Source organism: Solanum verrucosum, unplaced genomic scaffold, assembly GCF_900185275.1.
Source record: "Solanum verrucosum unplaced genomic scaffold, falcon-dt-bn FXZP01000191.1, whole genome shotgun sequence".
Classification (NCBI taxonomy): Eukaryota; Viridiplantae; Streptophyta; class Magnoliopsida; order Solanales; family Solanaceae; genus Solanum; species Solanum verrucosum.
Window position 1 is genome coordinate 64,753 of NW_026020742.1, and position 16,040 is coordinate 80,792.

At 35.5% G+C, this 16,040-nt stretch overlaps 1 pseudogene; it reads left to right on the plus strand.

The window, feature by feature from the left end:
- The first annotated feature begins 1,642 nt into the window (after positions 1-1,642).
- LOC125812709 (AT-rich interactive domain-containing protein 6-like) overlaps positions 1,643-16,040 on the plus strand; it is a 39,326-nt pseudogene continuing 24,928 nt past the window's right edge.

Below are 16,040 nucleotides of genomic sequence, written 5' to 3' on the forward strand. Positions count from 1 at the left end.
TAGGGTGGGTTGAAATTGAAAAAAAAGTAATTATGCGGGAGGAGCGAATTAAAAAAATTCAGGAACCCACCCCGCCCCTGCCCCGCATCACCCATTACCGTCTTACTCCTCCTTCTTTTTCTTCCGCATCGTTTTTCCTTTTTCTTTCTGTGTCATTTTCTTGTTCCTCTTATTCGTTGTTTTTTATTTTTCTTTAAAATTTGATGTACTGCAAACGTGAATCATTTAGAGTGAATTATCTATCAAAGACTCAAAATATCGAGAGAATTTCATATCTAAATTTTGATACTATTTAAAGGTGATTTCGAGTTGATCGAGATTGAATAACCAATGTATATTTCATGTATAATCAATGCATACTTCATATATTATTAAGCTATATTTAGTTTTTTGAGTATATCGTCATGCATAGATACGCTATATTAAACAGCCAGTACTCATTATATACTTTATATAACTTTTCACAAACTATATTATATATATAGTCAATGTATACTTTCAATGATTTTTTAATTATATGTCTATATTTATTGTAAATTAATTACTACTTTATTATATATATTTGAAATTATTCCTAAAATATATTAAAAAGATCAAAATAAAATATTACTAGTAAATTAAGTACCATTTCAGTCATTTTCTCAAATAGTCTCACATAAAGACAAAAGAATTAACTCATATCCTACTCACACTCTTCGGTTACTTAGTGCCAAAAATATTTGAAGAAGGTTAAGCTCATAATCGTTTCCTTCTTTGTTAAGCTACTTTTCTTCATCTTCCTCTGATTTCGATTGCAGATTCTTACATGTTGCTGAATTTAATGGATTCCTGTAAGTTTTTTTACTCACCGACATTACTTGTTTTATTTGTTGAACATTGCTCTGTTTTTGAAAAAACATGAAAAAACTAAACACATTTGAGATGTGGATGAAGTTTTAATGCTTTTTTTTGGTGAATTGGTCGGTGGGAGGACATCCTTTTCATTCTGTTTAGAGCTAACAAACGGGAATGAAAAATAGGATTTTTATTTTTTTTCTGTTTGTTTTTGTATCCTCAATTCTATTTTGATGAAACTAGTGGTTTTTTTGTGTGTGTTTGTGTGGAGGAATTCATGATTTTGCTAGTAGATTTAATATATAAGGGAGTTTGGCCATGAAAATTGAGAGAATTTGAAAAAAAAGAATAATTTTTTCACTCCAAATTGGACTTGTTTTCAAGTTTTTATGAGTGATTTGGAGTGAAAAAAGTGAAAACAACTTGAGTTTTATGGCCAATCGTGTTTGCTTTTTGGAGTCTACACAAACAAGGATTTAAGTTATATCAGTGGTAGAAGAAGAAAACACTCCAAAAAACAAACATGATTGCCATAAAATTCAAGTGAAGTTATTCATGAATTTTGAATTGAAGTTATAGAATGAAATTAGATATAAAGTTTCTTTTCTTGTAAAAAATTGAATTTGAAATAAATTTAAGAAATTTGTAGAGAATCATATAACTAGTGGAAAGAGTGATGCATATAAGTTTTTTTGGAAGTTATTTCTTCCCTTTCCTTTTACTTTTGGGTGTTTTTTTCTTGAGGAGATGAGTATTAGAATGCCCGAATTTGATACATATGATATGTTCTTTGTGACTAGTTGTCAGAATGGATAAGGGTAATGTAGAGATGTTGGACGCTGAAAAGAATGTCCACGCTAGTGATGTCCTTGTGTCCAATGAGTCACCGGTCGAGTACGAAAATGGTGTTAAGACTGGCAGAAGCAATGCTGAGGAAAAGACAAATTATCAGAGTGATTCAAAGGGAGAAAACTTGAAGGATGCTAAAAGTGAGACAGAGGACCAGCTCAACTCTAACAGTCCGCCAGAGGCACACGACAATATGGTGCTGGAGAACGAAACACCTACTATTGATGCTGGACGGATGATATGGTAAATGGCTATCTAAATTTTACTGATGATGAAGTACAAAATATTGACGAAGGAGAAGTGAATGAAGTTCAACAGAGTGAGAAAATGATCTATGAGGTCAATTAGAATGGTAATGATTTGACAGTTGCTAGACAAGAGGACCTTCAAATGCAAGCAAATCCAACAACTTTTACCACTGATGGTGATGCTAGGTTGTACGAGTTTCCAAAAGTGAAACTAGAAGTTACTGATTCTTTGATTGGAAAAATGCCAGAACTAGTTAGTCCAATGTTTCAGATCAATCCTTCAACTGCAAATGCTGGACATCATAGTGGGGAAGCATCTGAGAATACTTCTGTAATAGTACATACTCTGATATACCCTTGGGGGTTGATTGATCGACATATATACGGAATTTCCCTATTAAAAATGATCATTCGCTCTTTCAAAATGATCATTCGTTTCAAATTTCAGTTGGCTGATGGTGAGGATGATGAAGGCTCCCATAAGGATCAAGCTGCCTTTTTAGGGAAACTAGTAACGGTTTACCGGGAGAAAGCGATGGAATTTAAACCACCTAGGTTTTATGGTCATCAACTTAATTGCTTAAAGTAAGTGTATCATTGTTTTATCATTGAGCCTTTTTATTTTCATTGAGTCTTTGTCATGTTCTTCATGCTAGGTTATGGAGATCTGTGATCAGATTAGGTGGCTATGATCGGGTAAGCCTTTTATTCTGAACTTGTATTTGATCAGTTCTCATTTATAGTGCAACATTATATATTTTACAAGGTTTTTGTACAGTCGATGTGACTGAGTCTTGATTATACTGTAAGGTGAATTTTATACTATTTGGACTCGGTATAGGTTATTATGTTTTCCTTTTTACGTCTGCTTTGCAAATTAACTTCTTCTTTTTAAACTGAATCTGAATTTACTTTTTAATTTTTCCTGAGGTCTTTTTCTCTTAATGTTGGTTCATGATGTGCAATCCTTTTCTTCTATTCTTTATTCTATCATCTTTTCCTTTTTTGTTGTGCTCATGTTCCTTGGATCATTTCAGTGCTTAATTCTCATGGTCTCTTAGTATCTTTTTCAAGCATTTTCTTCAATTAATCGATTTACTTTAGTCCAGTTGAATATACCATATAATTTATTTAATTTAGCTAAAAGTACAATCTGATTGGCGTATGGTGGCAAAGCCTGATTTTCGATTGAGTTATTTAATCCAATTACAATTATAGTTTGAAGGAATCCTTCTAAAATGAATTGTGGAGATATTTGACTATATTAATTGAATCCAGAACTACAGAGGATATTAGACACTTACCCAAAATGTCCTCAGCTAATCAGAAGCGTGGGTCAACAATTAACTGCACTAAGTCGAGGAATTGTGTCTGGACTAACCATGATTTTACGTGGTCATTTTTGTTAAAGGCTTTTTGCTACTTGTTAACACAGTTGTGTGTAAAGCATCCCTGGAGGGCTATGTTCTCTTTCCAAATATCACAGTGTGTACCTCGAGTTGTTAGAGAGGGTATTCTTAATTTATTTATTGATTTATTTTATAGGTTACATCACGTAGCTAATCTACGGGTCTGATTCTTTTTGTGGGTCAAAAGCACGTGGAAATATTTTGTGCTCAATGGAATGAGGATCATGGTCTGGAACCTAGGACCTTCCTTGGTGAACCCTGTCAACCAAATAACCAGAATGAAAGGAGATTGCTGGCTATATTGTATACTCTTCACAGGGTTAAAATTTTAGGAAATAAGAAATGTAGCTCCGTACTTCATAGTATAATTAAAAAAATCCAAGCGGTGGTTATGTATTTTCTTTGTTAGTAGGTTGATTATTAATGATGCAATGATGAGTCTTTGAGATTAATTCTATATTATTCCCACGTACTTTTGATGGTGTACTATAAGCTATTTATCCTGTAGGTAACTGGATCCAAGTTATGGCGGCAAGTGGGAGACTCCTTTAATCCCCCCCACCCAAGTGAGAATTTAGTAGGGCCTAGTTATTTCTATTTTTATGGCAACTTGATATGAATATTTCTCCTTTACTCGTCAAATATCAACTTTTCCAATCTATACTATGTATGGGAGATGTTTTCTGTCATGTTTTAATGATGATGTGCCAAGATTTTGAAGTTTATTTCTGCTATTTTGGATGTGAAATGTTACGATATATTTTGGGTACATGTGAGAGGAAAAATTGCTTGGTTGCTAGAACAGTATATCAGAAGGTGGTAGAAGAACAATTGTTCATGAACTATATAAACCTTAATAACTACTCCCATTGTTTCAAATGTTTGTCTAGTTTTGACTTGACATAGACTTTAAGAAAGTAAATACATTTTTTAATCTTGTAGTCTTGGATCAAAATAGCACTTGGTCCAATTATTTTATTTAAAATTATAACAATTTTTTGAAATACAGAATTATATGAATTAGGGAGAAACTCCATGAAAGGAAAATTAATGATTCATATAAATCGCTTAGTGGGAAATCTCCCGAAGAATCCAACGAGTAACATAATCTTGTTATATAGAAAAGAGCAACTATTGCCTTTTTCTTATGAATCGTATAGTTTTACGATTTCATCGAATAAAAAGGTTATCAAATGAATGGTAATTACTGTAAAGATATGGCACCTGGACGCAATTCAACCCCAGCTTATGAGCGGTGGTTGTCCATTTCCATATAAAGAGTTGAATTTCTCATCCCTCTTCCGATGTGGGATTTCTCAACATTCCCTTGTATGCCCAGACCTTAACTAGAGCATGAACCGTTATAAATGGGGACCCAACATCGGTGAACAACAAACTGGATGAGTCTAACTTTAATACCATATAAAGATATGACACCTGAGTCTACCTCAACCTCAATAGCTAGCTCATGAGGGGAGGTTTGTCCAAGTCCATATCAGGAGTCTAATTTCCCATTCCTCTCCCGATGTGGGACTTATTAACAATTACAATTGAAATGATCGAAAAGGAAATGTGAGTTAATGTATGCTTAAGGTTGAAAATATCATAAAAAGACTTTAAAAAGAAGAGTACCTTAATTACATAATTTTAAATGGAAATCGGGAATTGAATTCATTATAAGATCTATTTATCCTTTTTAGAAGATAGTATGCTGCCACTTGACTCGAGCTGAGATGCATTAGCACTGCTTCCTAAGAGCAGTGTGTCCACCAATTTCACCATAGCGGTCTGTCTTGAACTCGTTATAGTATATGAATAAAAAAATTGAGAATGAGTAAGCTATTTTAGTTTAGTAATGACTCAAATAGATCAATGTTGATAAAAAGTTGTTCAAATAAAATTTTAGGTTGAAGGTTCATTTTAGATTTGAGTTTATACAAACCAAAGATGCGTAGAATGTACCAAAATGTCCTTAATCTTGTGATCTTGAAATGTCATGTGAGTTGTGACACGTTGAAATTAAGAATTTCCAAAAAAGGGAAGAGGCATTCTTTTTTTGAACTTGGTAACTTTGGAAGGAGGTTTTCTTTTTATAGCAGAGAGAGTATTAAAACTACTAAAATTGAAAATACGAAGAAAACATGAAGTGCTTTGGCAAAAATAACAACATAGATTCCAACATCAAGTTATTAGTTGCTCGGACTATACTTGTGACACGTTGAAATTAAGAATTTCCAAAAAAGGGAAGAGACATTCTTTTCTTTGCACTTGGTAACTTTGGAAGAGGCATTCTTTTATAGATGAGAGAGTATTAAAACTACTAAAATTGAAAATACAAAGAAAACATGAAGTGCTTTTGCAAAAATAACAACATAGATTCCAACATCAAGCTATAAGCTAAATTGCTCGAACTCTTCACTTTTGGTGCCACATCCGTGTCGACACAACATGGGTGTGGGATCCGTGTCAATTTGGTCAACAAATTTTGGGTGCTTTGACCAAAATCGATGGGGTAAGTGTGGACAGTTTTAATGATTGTCTGTAATCAATACAAAAGCTAAGGTGAAATTGAAGAAAATGAAATACCTTTTATCTAGAAATTTCTATGTCACTCATTTTCCGTTAATCTCCTTCTAGATTCTCCTCAAGTTCTCCGTAATATCTCATAATTTAGGTTTTCTAACTACTTTTAGATATTTTAATTATTTTTAGGCGAATCACCGCACCCGTATCCCTACATGGATTCGTATCCCTGAATCTTAAAAATTAGATCATGAAGGATCCAACATCTAGATCCGCACCTGTATCGGACACCCGCACCGAGTCCGATTAACTTAGGCTATAAGTGTTAAGAAACATACACCGCATTAACAACAAACAACAACATACCAATGAATGTTGCATCTTTCTTTCTGTTAGGTCTTGGTCAAATATAGAGGACCAGGGATCTTATACACGTATTTAAGTGGTGGCAATTGGTTATGGACTTAAGCACGCAGGGACTTGTAGCCTAAAATATATACAGATACTTCTGAATAGGAGTCTAGACTTTACGAGAAACTGACGGGATGCTTCCTTATACTAGATTTGCTCAATGCGAAATGAGTGTCGATGTCTAATGTCTCCAATTAGATTAGTAACTTAGAATAAAGAATGGGGTTGTAATGAGCAAGATATCTTTTGATGCTCAAATAAGATAAGAATTTACTGGAATGATAATCAATTGAATATATAATACACTACCAATGCCTTCTATCTACTATGATACGACTTTCTCTAAATTCTTTTTTTGGGGCACTGATAATCTTCTTTTCTCAGGACTTGCACTACTGTTTCTTGGACATTCCACAGCTTCTATGAGAAGGGAATAACCTGAAGTTCTCTTGCCTTGATAGTTATTAGCATATTTTTACTAATGTCCACCATTCTGCTAATATTTGGTATAAGGTGAATTTATGGGACCCGAATTATGTCGCCTTGTTAGTGGGTAGGTGTTTGCGATGTTATCTTTTATGTGGGTTGTATGGAAGGAGAGTGAGAGAGTGTTTGAACGGATAGAGGTCCCTGTTTGTATAGATGATTGAATGTCTTTTGTAGAGGACCATATTTTTGTATAGGTTCTCTATTTCTTGGTATCGGCTTGTATACGGGATTTTCCTCAATCGTTAACAAATTATTTAACTTTACCAAAAAAATTGGTGGGTGCTTTGTGAAGTATTAACTTAGAAAACATTTACTAACAGCCCGTCATTTGTGGCGTATAAAGTCACTTGAATAGTTTGTGTTTGGTTCTTTTCATTTTTGTGGTTCTGCTTTTCTTCTTTTTTAAAGTATGTTTCATTACATCTTTGATTTTGCATTTGGTTATACCAACAACTCTCCATTCTTCAGTTCTCCTTAGCTTTCCACAATTTGAAATGCCAAACTTAGATATTTAAGTCGAATAAAGAACATCAACTCCGTGCATCTATGCTTATATGGTGATTTTGAATAGAATTTGTTCTAAAAAGTTATTTGTCTCTTAGTTTTTGTTTATGTACATTCTATTATCTCATGATTTCTCTCTATGGTAGTTGCTTCTACAATATGAAAGGCATATGATACAAAACGGAGAGCTTCAACTTCCTATTGCTCTTCCTCCTAGTTCTTCGGGTGTTGACAATGAGGTAACGATGTGTTTGCATTGTTGTTATGTGATGTATCTTCACATATGTTGTATGTTGTACACTTTTTAATTGATTTATGGGGAAGCCTATTACCCTAAGTAATTAGAATCATCGACGTATTTTGACTTTTCTCAAGTTTAGATTGCATACTTTTGCTTTCTTTTGGTGTAAATTGTAAAGAGGAATTTGTAAATGAAGCATAATCAATACTCAGTTTCTTACAATACCTATAAGAATTGGTTAGGGATTTTTTTTTCTCACTGGTAATTACTACAACACTTACTTAATACTAGCTTTGTAAGACATACTAGAAATAATACTAGTATGTCCCTCCTAAAGGAGGTTACATGTAGAGGGAGTTGGTGGGTGCACAACTCATGGCTGTCTCTTTGTAGTTCAATGCTCCCGCTGATCGCATTGCTATCAACGACCTCAATCTTCCAGTATGAGTCTCTAGTGAAGTGTCTGAAGGTTTGTTAGATTGGACCATCATATTTAAATGTACAATAAAAAATTGAATGAAACAAAACCAAATTTTATTTAAAAGAAAGCTTTTGATGAACTTTACTGTTCTGATTTGATTATCTACTGAAGTTGGGCATTTTGTTTTGATAAGAATTAAGTTATGGAGTTGGTCTTTACCCCATCTAAATGTCGAATCAACTAATGTAGCCTTGTAGTATATGTATATATATACAAATATGAACTATTTAAAGTAATTCTACAGGGAAGTGGTTACCAAATTTTTGCATCAGGAAGGGCAGTAAGAGATTCAACTATTCGTTGTAGGTTAGGCAGGCAGGAGCAATACCTTTTTGGTTATGGTGAGGTTGCTGAGCCAATTGTAAAGGTCTGTTGTTGAATCCTTGTAGCGGTCTTTCGGCATTGATTTTCTTAAGTTTGATCTTGTCTACTGCCATGTACAAGTAATGTTGGTGTTTTCATCTTTTATAGGAAAGGAATGCCAACAATATGCCAAAGCATGCAAAGAGCCTCAAAAATACTGGTAATATTGTTCGTTAATTCTTTGCCAACTTGACTTGTTCATATATCTCTATCATTGAGCTGTTTTCTCCTCATCATTTCCCAATATGAAGTCTGGCACTCTCCAAAACTTTGGCCTTTAGTGGCTGTTAGTTAACACTGTAACTATATCAGAATCATCATCCGAGAACTTTAGTTTTTATTTCAGCTCATACTCTATCAAAAAGGAATAGTGACTACAACAGAACTTCTTGTTGTATTCAGGTTCTCTTAAGCACCATGGACAAAATGAAGTGGAGCACCCAATGGAAGCTGCAGAAACTGAAACATCTAAGCAGTAAGTCTTACTTTATCTTGATCCTTTCTTCTAATGTTTTTATCTCTCAAGAAATCTAGAATGTTTCATTACAAATGTTAATGGTACTTCATATATTCTGAACTCCATCATTTGAAATTGCATTTGTTTGTTTAATCTTAATAAGTTCTTTCGTCGCCTATTGGATAGGTGATAGGTCTTTGAATTGCATTCAATTTCAACTCACCATAGCGCACAAGGGAGATACAACGACATTTTCTAAATGTCGTAATATGATGTTTAAATGTCACAAATTTGTTTACCAACATTTATTTTACATTTGGACCAAATGTCGTAAATTTTAGTGTCGGGGATTTTTCCGACATTTAGGTAATTGTCGGGAAGAATTTGTGACATTTAGGTAAATGAGGAAAAGAATTTGCGTCATTTACTTTGCAACATATATGTAAATGTTGGTAAGATTATTAGGACATTTATTTTTTGACATTTATGTGAATGTTGATAAGAAATATATGACATTTATTTTTGACATTTAGGTGAATGTCTGTATGAGATATATGACATTTATTTTCAACATTTAGATAAATGTCAGTATGAGATATATGACATTTATTTTCGACATTTAGGTAAATGTCGGTGTGAGATATATATGACATTTATTTTTGACATTTACATAAATGTCGAAATGAGATATATGACATTTATTTTTTCGACATTTATGAAATGTCACTTAAACTTTTTTACATTTAGATTAAATGTTAGTAAAATAAATTTCAAGACAGTTACTTGTGACATTAATAAAATGTCACATTGAAATTTCCGTCACTTTAGTTAATGTCAACAAATGCTATTATTGAATGTCATAAAAATAGGTGACATTATTTTATATTTTGCTAAATGTCATATTAATAATCTAATGTCGCTACCAAGTTTCTTTAAACATCCCAGAAAAATCTATATACAGTTTTTTTCTCAAGACACAAATACATACAAACAATCTGTGCATTCAAAACTATCTTCTTCATGATATGCAAGAAATATTATATAAAGCAAATATTTTCTAACATTATAATCAAAGAATAAAATAGCAATATAATAAGTTTTTTGTTTAAGTAAACAATGTCAAAACAAATTATCTATTCTATCTAAAGTAAAATTGAGATCTAACTAAATGTAATAATCTCAACATAAAACCAACCAATTACTCCTAATTCAAATGGAATTAAAATCTCCAGTAAATTTGCAATAAATCTTTATGAAATCATCAATCCAAAAGTCGAGCATGTTGAAGTCGATACTTGACCTCAATTTCTTTAAAAATTATGCACAAGAAATGCACATAAGAAAATTTATAACTATATAATAAGAGAAATTAGATCCCCATTAACTAGAACAAATTGGGATATCAAAAATGACTAATTGTTTTTTTCTAAAAACAATAATATTAAGGAATTGATGCAAAAGCACTAATTATATACATGAAATTTTCCTTCTTTTGAAAGAAAAGAAAGATCTTGTAGTTTTTTTCAAACATACCCATTTCTTTTTATTTGTGCCAACTATGGTAGTTCCAGTCTTCTTGATCATGTTAGCCTGAGAAAAAACATTAAATTGATTATTTTGATACTCTACGAAATACAAAACCTAACATTTCATTGAATACATAAGTGTGCCAATTTTTCCAGAAGGAAAATAAAAAAAAATGAAGATATATGATTGCTTCAACAAAACAAACATATGGTGCTGGGACAAAGATACAAACATCTTATAATGCAACTAACAATGTGATAGCATTAATATGCATTCACAGTGTATGTTGTTGTTTATTGTAAGAACTCATCTTACAATAAGCTAAAAATTCCAGCACACAATAAACAATATAAGACCTTGCCAGATTTACATTTTCAGTTACATTAGTTCCTTTTCCAGATGGAAATGACCCTAAAGGTCAGTTCCCCCAACCCATGAATTAGTCACCATGCACAAATATATGTTCTTTTCTAGAATATAAAGGAGGAAGGGAGAAAGGGCAGTAGAAATTAAGAGATAATCACTTCATATATATTACTGAAATGTGAAGGAGTAGTCACAAGTTAAAGTAATAGCATGAATCACAATCCCCTGCAATGAAATTTAACTCAATGGACAAGAACAAATAGAGAAAGAGGAAAAGTAGAAGCATATAATCCACAAGCGTGTGTAATCTCAAGAACTAACCACCTTTTTCAGTCGCATGCAACAAGTTCATAAAACATCACTGATAGACTCAAGGCAGCATCATTACCAAGAAGAAGAGCCAAATCAGCAGGAAGAACAGTGGCAAACTCAAAAAAAGAAGAATAACAAAAACAATACAAACAATGAGGTCCCGGTCAGAATTGAGCTCCGTCGATGACTTTCTTAGATACAACAACAGCTTAGCTCTCCGGTAAACATGGATGAATCATAGTGAGGAGAAAGAGTACGGGCTACGATTTCGCTTTATTTTTCAAAAGAAAGCATCAGTGATAGTTTTACTTCTATTTTGGGGTTAGGTCCTGATATACCGTGAGTTTACGGTATTTCTAATACATTTCACTTACAAGTTGTGTGTGTCTAGGGCCTTTTTATATTGTGTTTTTATGGTTTTTATCATGTTTTGCAGGAAAGGTGTTCGGGCGCGAAAGTTTTGAGACAGCTGAAGGAAATGCAGATAAAAGGCATCTACGGAGGTGATCTACGGACCGTAGATCCATCCACGGTCCGTAGGTTAGGAACGTAGATCAGCAGGCATGCTATTGAGAATAAATCAGGGAAGTCGGACCAAGTGTGGAACCACGGTGCCCATTGAAGGCCCGTAGATTGATCTACGGACCGTACTGTTGATCCGTAGAGTGAGCCTGCGAGGGTTCCAGTACCTGATTTTTGAAGATTCTAAGTATGGAGCTACGGAGGGGATTGACGGACCGTAGATCGATCTACGGTCTATATTGCTGGTCCGTCGTTTGCTTCAGAGAAGCTGAGTTTTGGAAGCTAAAATATTTTCTAAGTCTCGAGTGACGGAAGGGACTTACGGACCGTAGATCCATCGACGGTCCGTAAGTCGGTCTCGTGGATTGAAGACGTGTACCTGAACAAAACTTTCCTTAATTTGTTTCCTTTTTTATTTAGGATTTGTTTTCTATAAATAGGACATGTAAACCTCATTTTTGGGGGTTAAACACTATTATTCTATTTTTTGCTTTGTAACTTTGGAGAGTAATTTGCAACCCTAGCAATTATTGATTTCCCAAGTTCGTTTTGAAGATTTTGGTTTTGCAATTCAAGTTAATTTTCTGGGTTTATTATTCTCTTTACGTAAGTTCATGATTTCTTCATCTACAATTATGAATTGTGTTCTTGCCAATATGAGTAACTAAATCCACAACTAGGGTTGTGGGAACCATGATCAATTAACAAAGTATGAATAGTAAATAAGCAATTCTTTACTAGTATTTCGCATGCATTGATAATTCTTTCGTTTAGAAGTCTTTTTAACGGTGGCCAACGTTAGAACTCGCCTTGTTACTACTTGCCGGACCAAGGAGGTAATTAACAAGAAAAGAATTATCAACATAGATTTAGTGTGATACTATCTAATAGGCTAGTGTCGATTGGTGCGAAGTAATAACTAAGCCAAACATCGATTATGATGTCTAATATGAGGTAAAGGTAAGGGTTAGTAAATTATACACACGTAGCCGGACCAAGGTGCGGGGTGAAATTCTTTAGATGCCGGACCAAGGATTTAGAGATACCTAACTTATCACTTTGCATGTAATACACTAGAAAAGGATTGCTATTACTAGGATTACTGCGTTATGAGATTGTGGGGAACACGTATACCCTAGTTCTTTCTCTTATCTTGATAACAACCAAAGTTGAGTTTAATTATTGATTACTTATTAAGTTCTTACTATTTGTTTCACACAAGCACAACCCCCTTTTTATTACCTGTTTCTGGAAATAATTTGACTAATTGAATATAATTGTTGGTTAAAAGTAAAGTCTAAACCATTTTCCTCGTGGGATCGATCTCAACCTACAAGTTGGGTTCTTTACTTGATAACGATCGCTTATGCTTCTGAAAGGAGGAGTAATTTGAGCGTATCAAATTTTGGCGCCGCTGCCGGGGAATTTGGCTTTTAGATTTAGTTTTAACTACAATATTGAACATTAGTCAAATATTTCCTAATTTTACTTTTTTTTCTTTGTTTTTGTCTCTCTCAGGTTCCAACTCTAGTGTATGCCAAGTACACGGAGCCAAGGTGAACCACTTACTCCTTACGATCCAGAGTTGAACAGAACTTTGCGAAGAATGAACAATCAAGGACTTCCAGTTCATCCTATCGGAGGAAATCTAGATGAAGCAGTTGAGTTACAGCAACCAAGAGTAGTTGGTGGGGAAAACCGGGGTCTAGCTGAAAATCAATTGGGAGATGCATTGAGAGTGCATGGTCCACCAGGCCCACAACACCATGACAACTATCGGGGCAACATCGACATAGCAGACTCCAATGGACCCATCGTCCTACTTCCTCTACCTCCAGGGCACACATTTGTGGTGACTAGTAGTTTGATGCAGATGCTTACAGCAAGAGGCTTATTTTCAGAATCGCCATCGGAGGATCCACATGCTCACTTGGCCAAGCTCAGGGTGGTTTGCAAAAGTTGTGTAGGTAGGCTAGACTTGGATATGAATGTCATTGGGTTACGAGTGTTCCTTCTGTCACTGACAGGTGATGCTGCAGTATGGTTCACTGAGCTTCCTTATAACTCAATTTTCACATGGGACCAACTAGCAGAGATATTTAGAGAAAAGTACTATCCAGTGTCTAAGAAGCTCAATCACAAAGATAGGGTCAACAATTTTGTGGCATTACTTGGAGAGTCTGTGAGTAGCTCTTGGGACAGATTCACTGCTTTCGTAAGAAGTGTCCCAAATCACCGTATTGACGATGAGTCACTGAAGGAATATTTCTATCGAGGACAGGATGATAACAATAAAGCAGTACTTGCCACTATTGCTGGAGGTTCATATGGTGATTGTACATACACACAGATTGTTGAAAAATTGGAGAGGATCTCTCGCAAAAATAAAGCGTAGAGCACTAGGAGGTCAGATACTGGGAGAAACACATTTCATGTTCATAATGCTACTGTTAACTCTGCAGATGAAATTCGTGAGGAGATGGCTCAGATGAGGACAGAGTTGGGGTTGGTATTGAAGCATGTGAGTGGAGGAGCATAAAAGGTAAATGATGTAAACTACTTAACTAGAACTCCACCACCAGTTGAGGAGTGTTACTATGAAGAGGACACTTATGCGGTGAACGATCAGACGGGGGTTTCCGACCAAACGCCCAAGGATCCAACACGGAAAATTGGCGCCAAGGTCAAGGGAACCAAGGTCGGAACTATGGAAACTACAATCGAGAGGGTCATTATGTCCGAGATGCGTACTTCAATCGTGACAACAACTACAACAGGAACAACTATGGCAACAGAAATGATCGGGTTGGACCCTATGTTCCCCCTCAAAATCGGGAATCTGGTGCTAGGGAAGTTGGAGATAATATGACGCGTATTGAAGATATGTTGCAGAAGATGATGAGAAGGTTTGATGCGACTGATGAGAATGTGAAGGAGATGAGAAACGACTTATCTGGTATTAGTCAAAAGTTTGATGCCCATGTAGTGTCAATAAAGCATCTAGAGCAGCAGATGACGCAGTTGTCTACTACAGTGAACCCGTGTCAACCTGGCACTCTTCCTAGCAACACCATCCAGAATCCAAAGAATGATGGTCATTGTATGGCAATTACTACTCGAGGAGGTAAGCAAACCATAGATCCACCTATGCCGTCTGTAGAGGAAGTTGAGATCCGAAAAGAAGATGATGTGATAAAGGGTAGATCAGATGCTGAGAAAGCAACAGAGCAAGAGGTGGAGATACCTCAGAAAGTGGTTCCCATACCTAGACCTCCACCACCTTTTCCACAGAGGTTAGTGAAGAAGACTGAAGATGGTAAATATCGCAGGTTTATCACTATGTTGAAGCAGCTTTCTATCAATGTCCCTTTGATAGAAGCCTTGGAGAAAATATGGTGCCAAAGAAAAGGTCTGTGAGTTTCGAAAATGATGATAGATTGCAGCATTGTAGTGCTATTGATACAAGATCTCTGGTGTAGAAGAAGGAAGACCCTGGTGCTTTCACGATCCCATGTACTATAGGGTTATTACACTTTGCTAAGGCATTGTGTGATCTTGGTGCTAGCATCAACCTCATGCCTTTATCTATTTACAAGAAGTTGGGTCTAGGGGATCCAAAGCCCACTGCAATGCGGTTACTGATGGCTGATCAGACTGTGAAGAGGCCCATAGGTGTGCTCCATGATGTGCTAGTAAAAGTAGAGTCTTTCATCTTTCCGGCGGATTTTGTGATCCTTGACTGTGAGGTTGATTTTGAGGTTCCCATCATCCTTGGGAGCCATTTCTTGCCACAGGGCGTGCGTTGGTTGATATGGAAAAGGGACAGATGAAGTTCAGACTGAACAATGAAGAAGCAACTTTCAATATTTGTAGATCCATGAAGTAGAATGGTGAGCTACAAGCAGTATCTGCTATAACTTACAGAGTGGAGAGTGGGTCAGAAGTGCAAATTGAAGAGCGATTAAGTGTTGAGGCACTAGCAGCAGTCATGATGAATTTTGGTAGTGATGGTATTGAAGAGTATGATGAGTTGGTAGCCGCACTGATAAGTGTGAATACCGGTCCAAACAAAAGAAGTATGAGCTAGACATGAAGAATCGCGAGTCCCCACCCACAAGACCATCTATTGTGGAGGCACCGAAATTGGAGCTTAAAGCTCTACCACCGCACTTGAGGTATGTATATTTAGGCGAAGAGAATACTTTGCCGGTCATCATTGCAGCAGATTTGAATGCAAGGCAAGTAGAGTGTTTGGTGACTGTATTAAAGAAGTTCAAGCGACCGATTGGGTGGACTATTGCAGATATTATTGGGATCCCCCCCGGTATCTGTTCTCACAAAATCCAACTTATGTCAGATCATAAGCTCGGTGTTGAGCACCAGAGAAGATAAATCCACCTATGCAAGAGGTAGTCAAAAAGGAGATCATCAAGTGGCTGGATACGGGAGTTATTTATCTCATCTCAGATAGTAATTGGGTGTGTCCTGTGCAGTGTGTACCTAA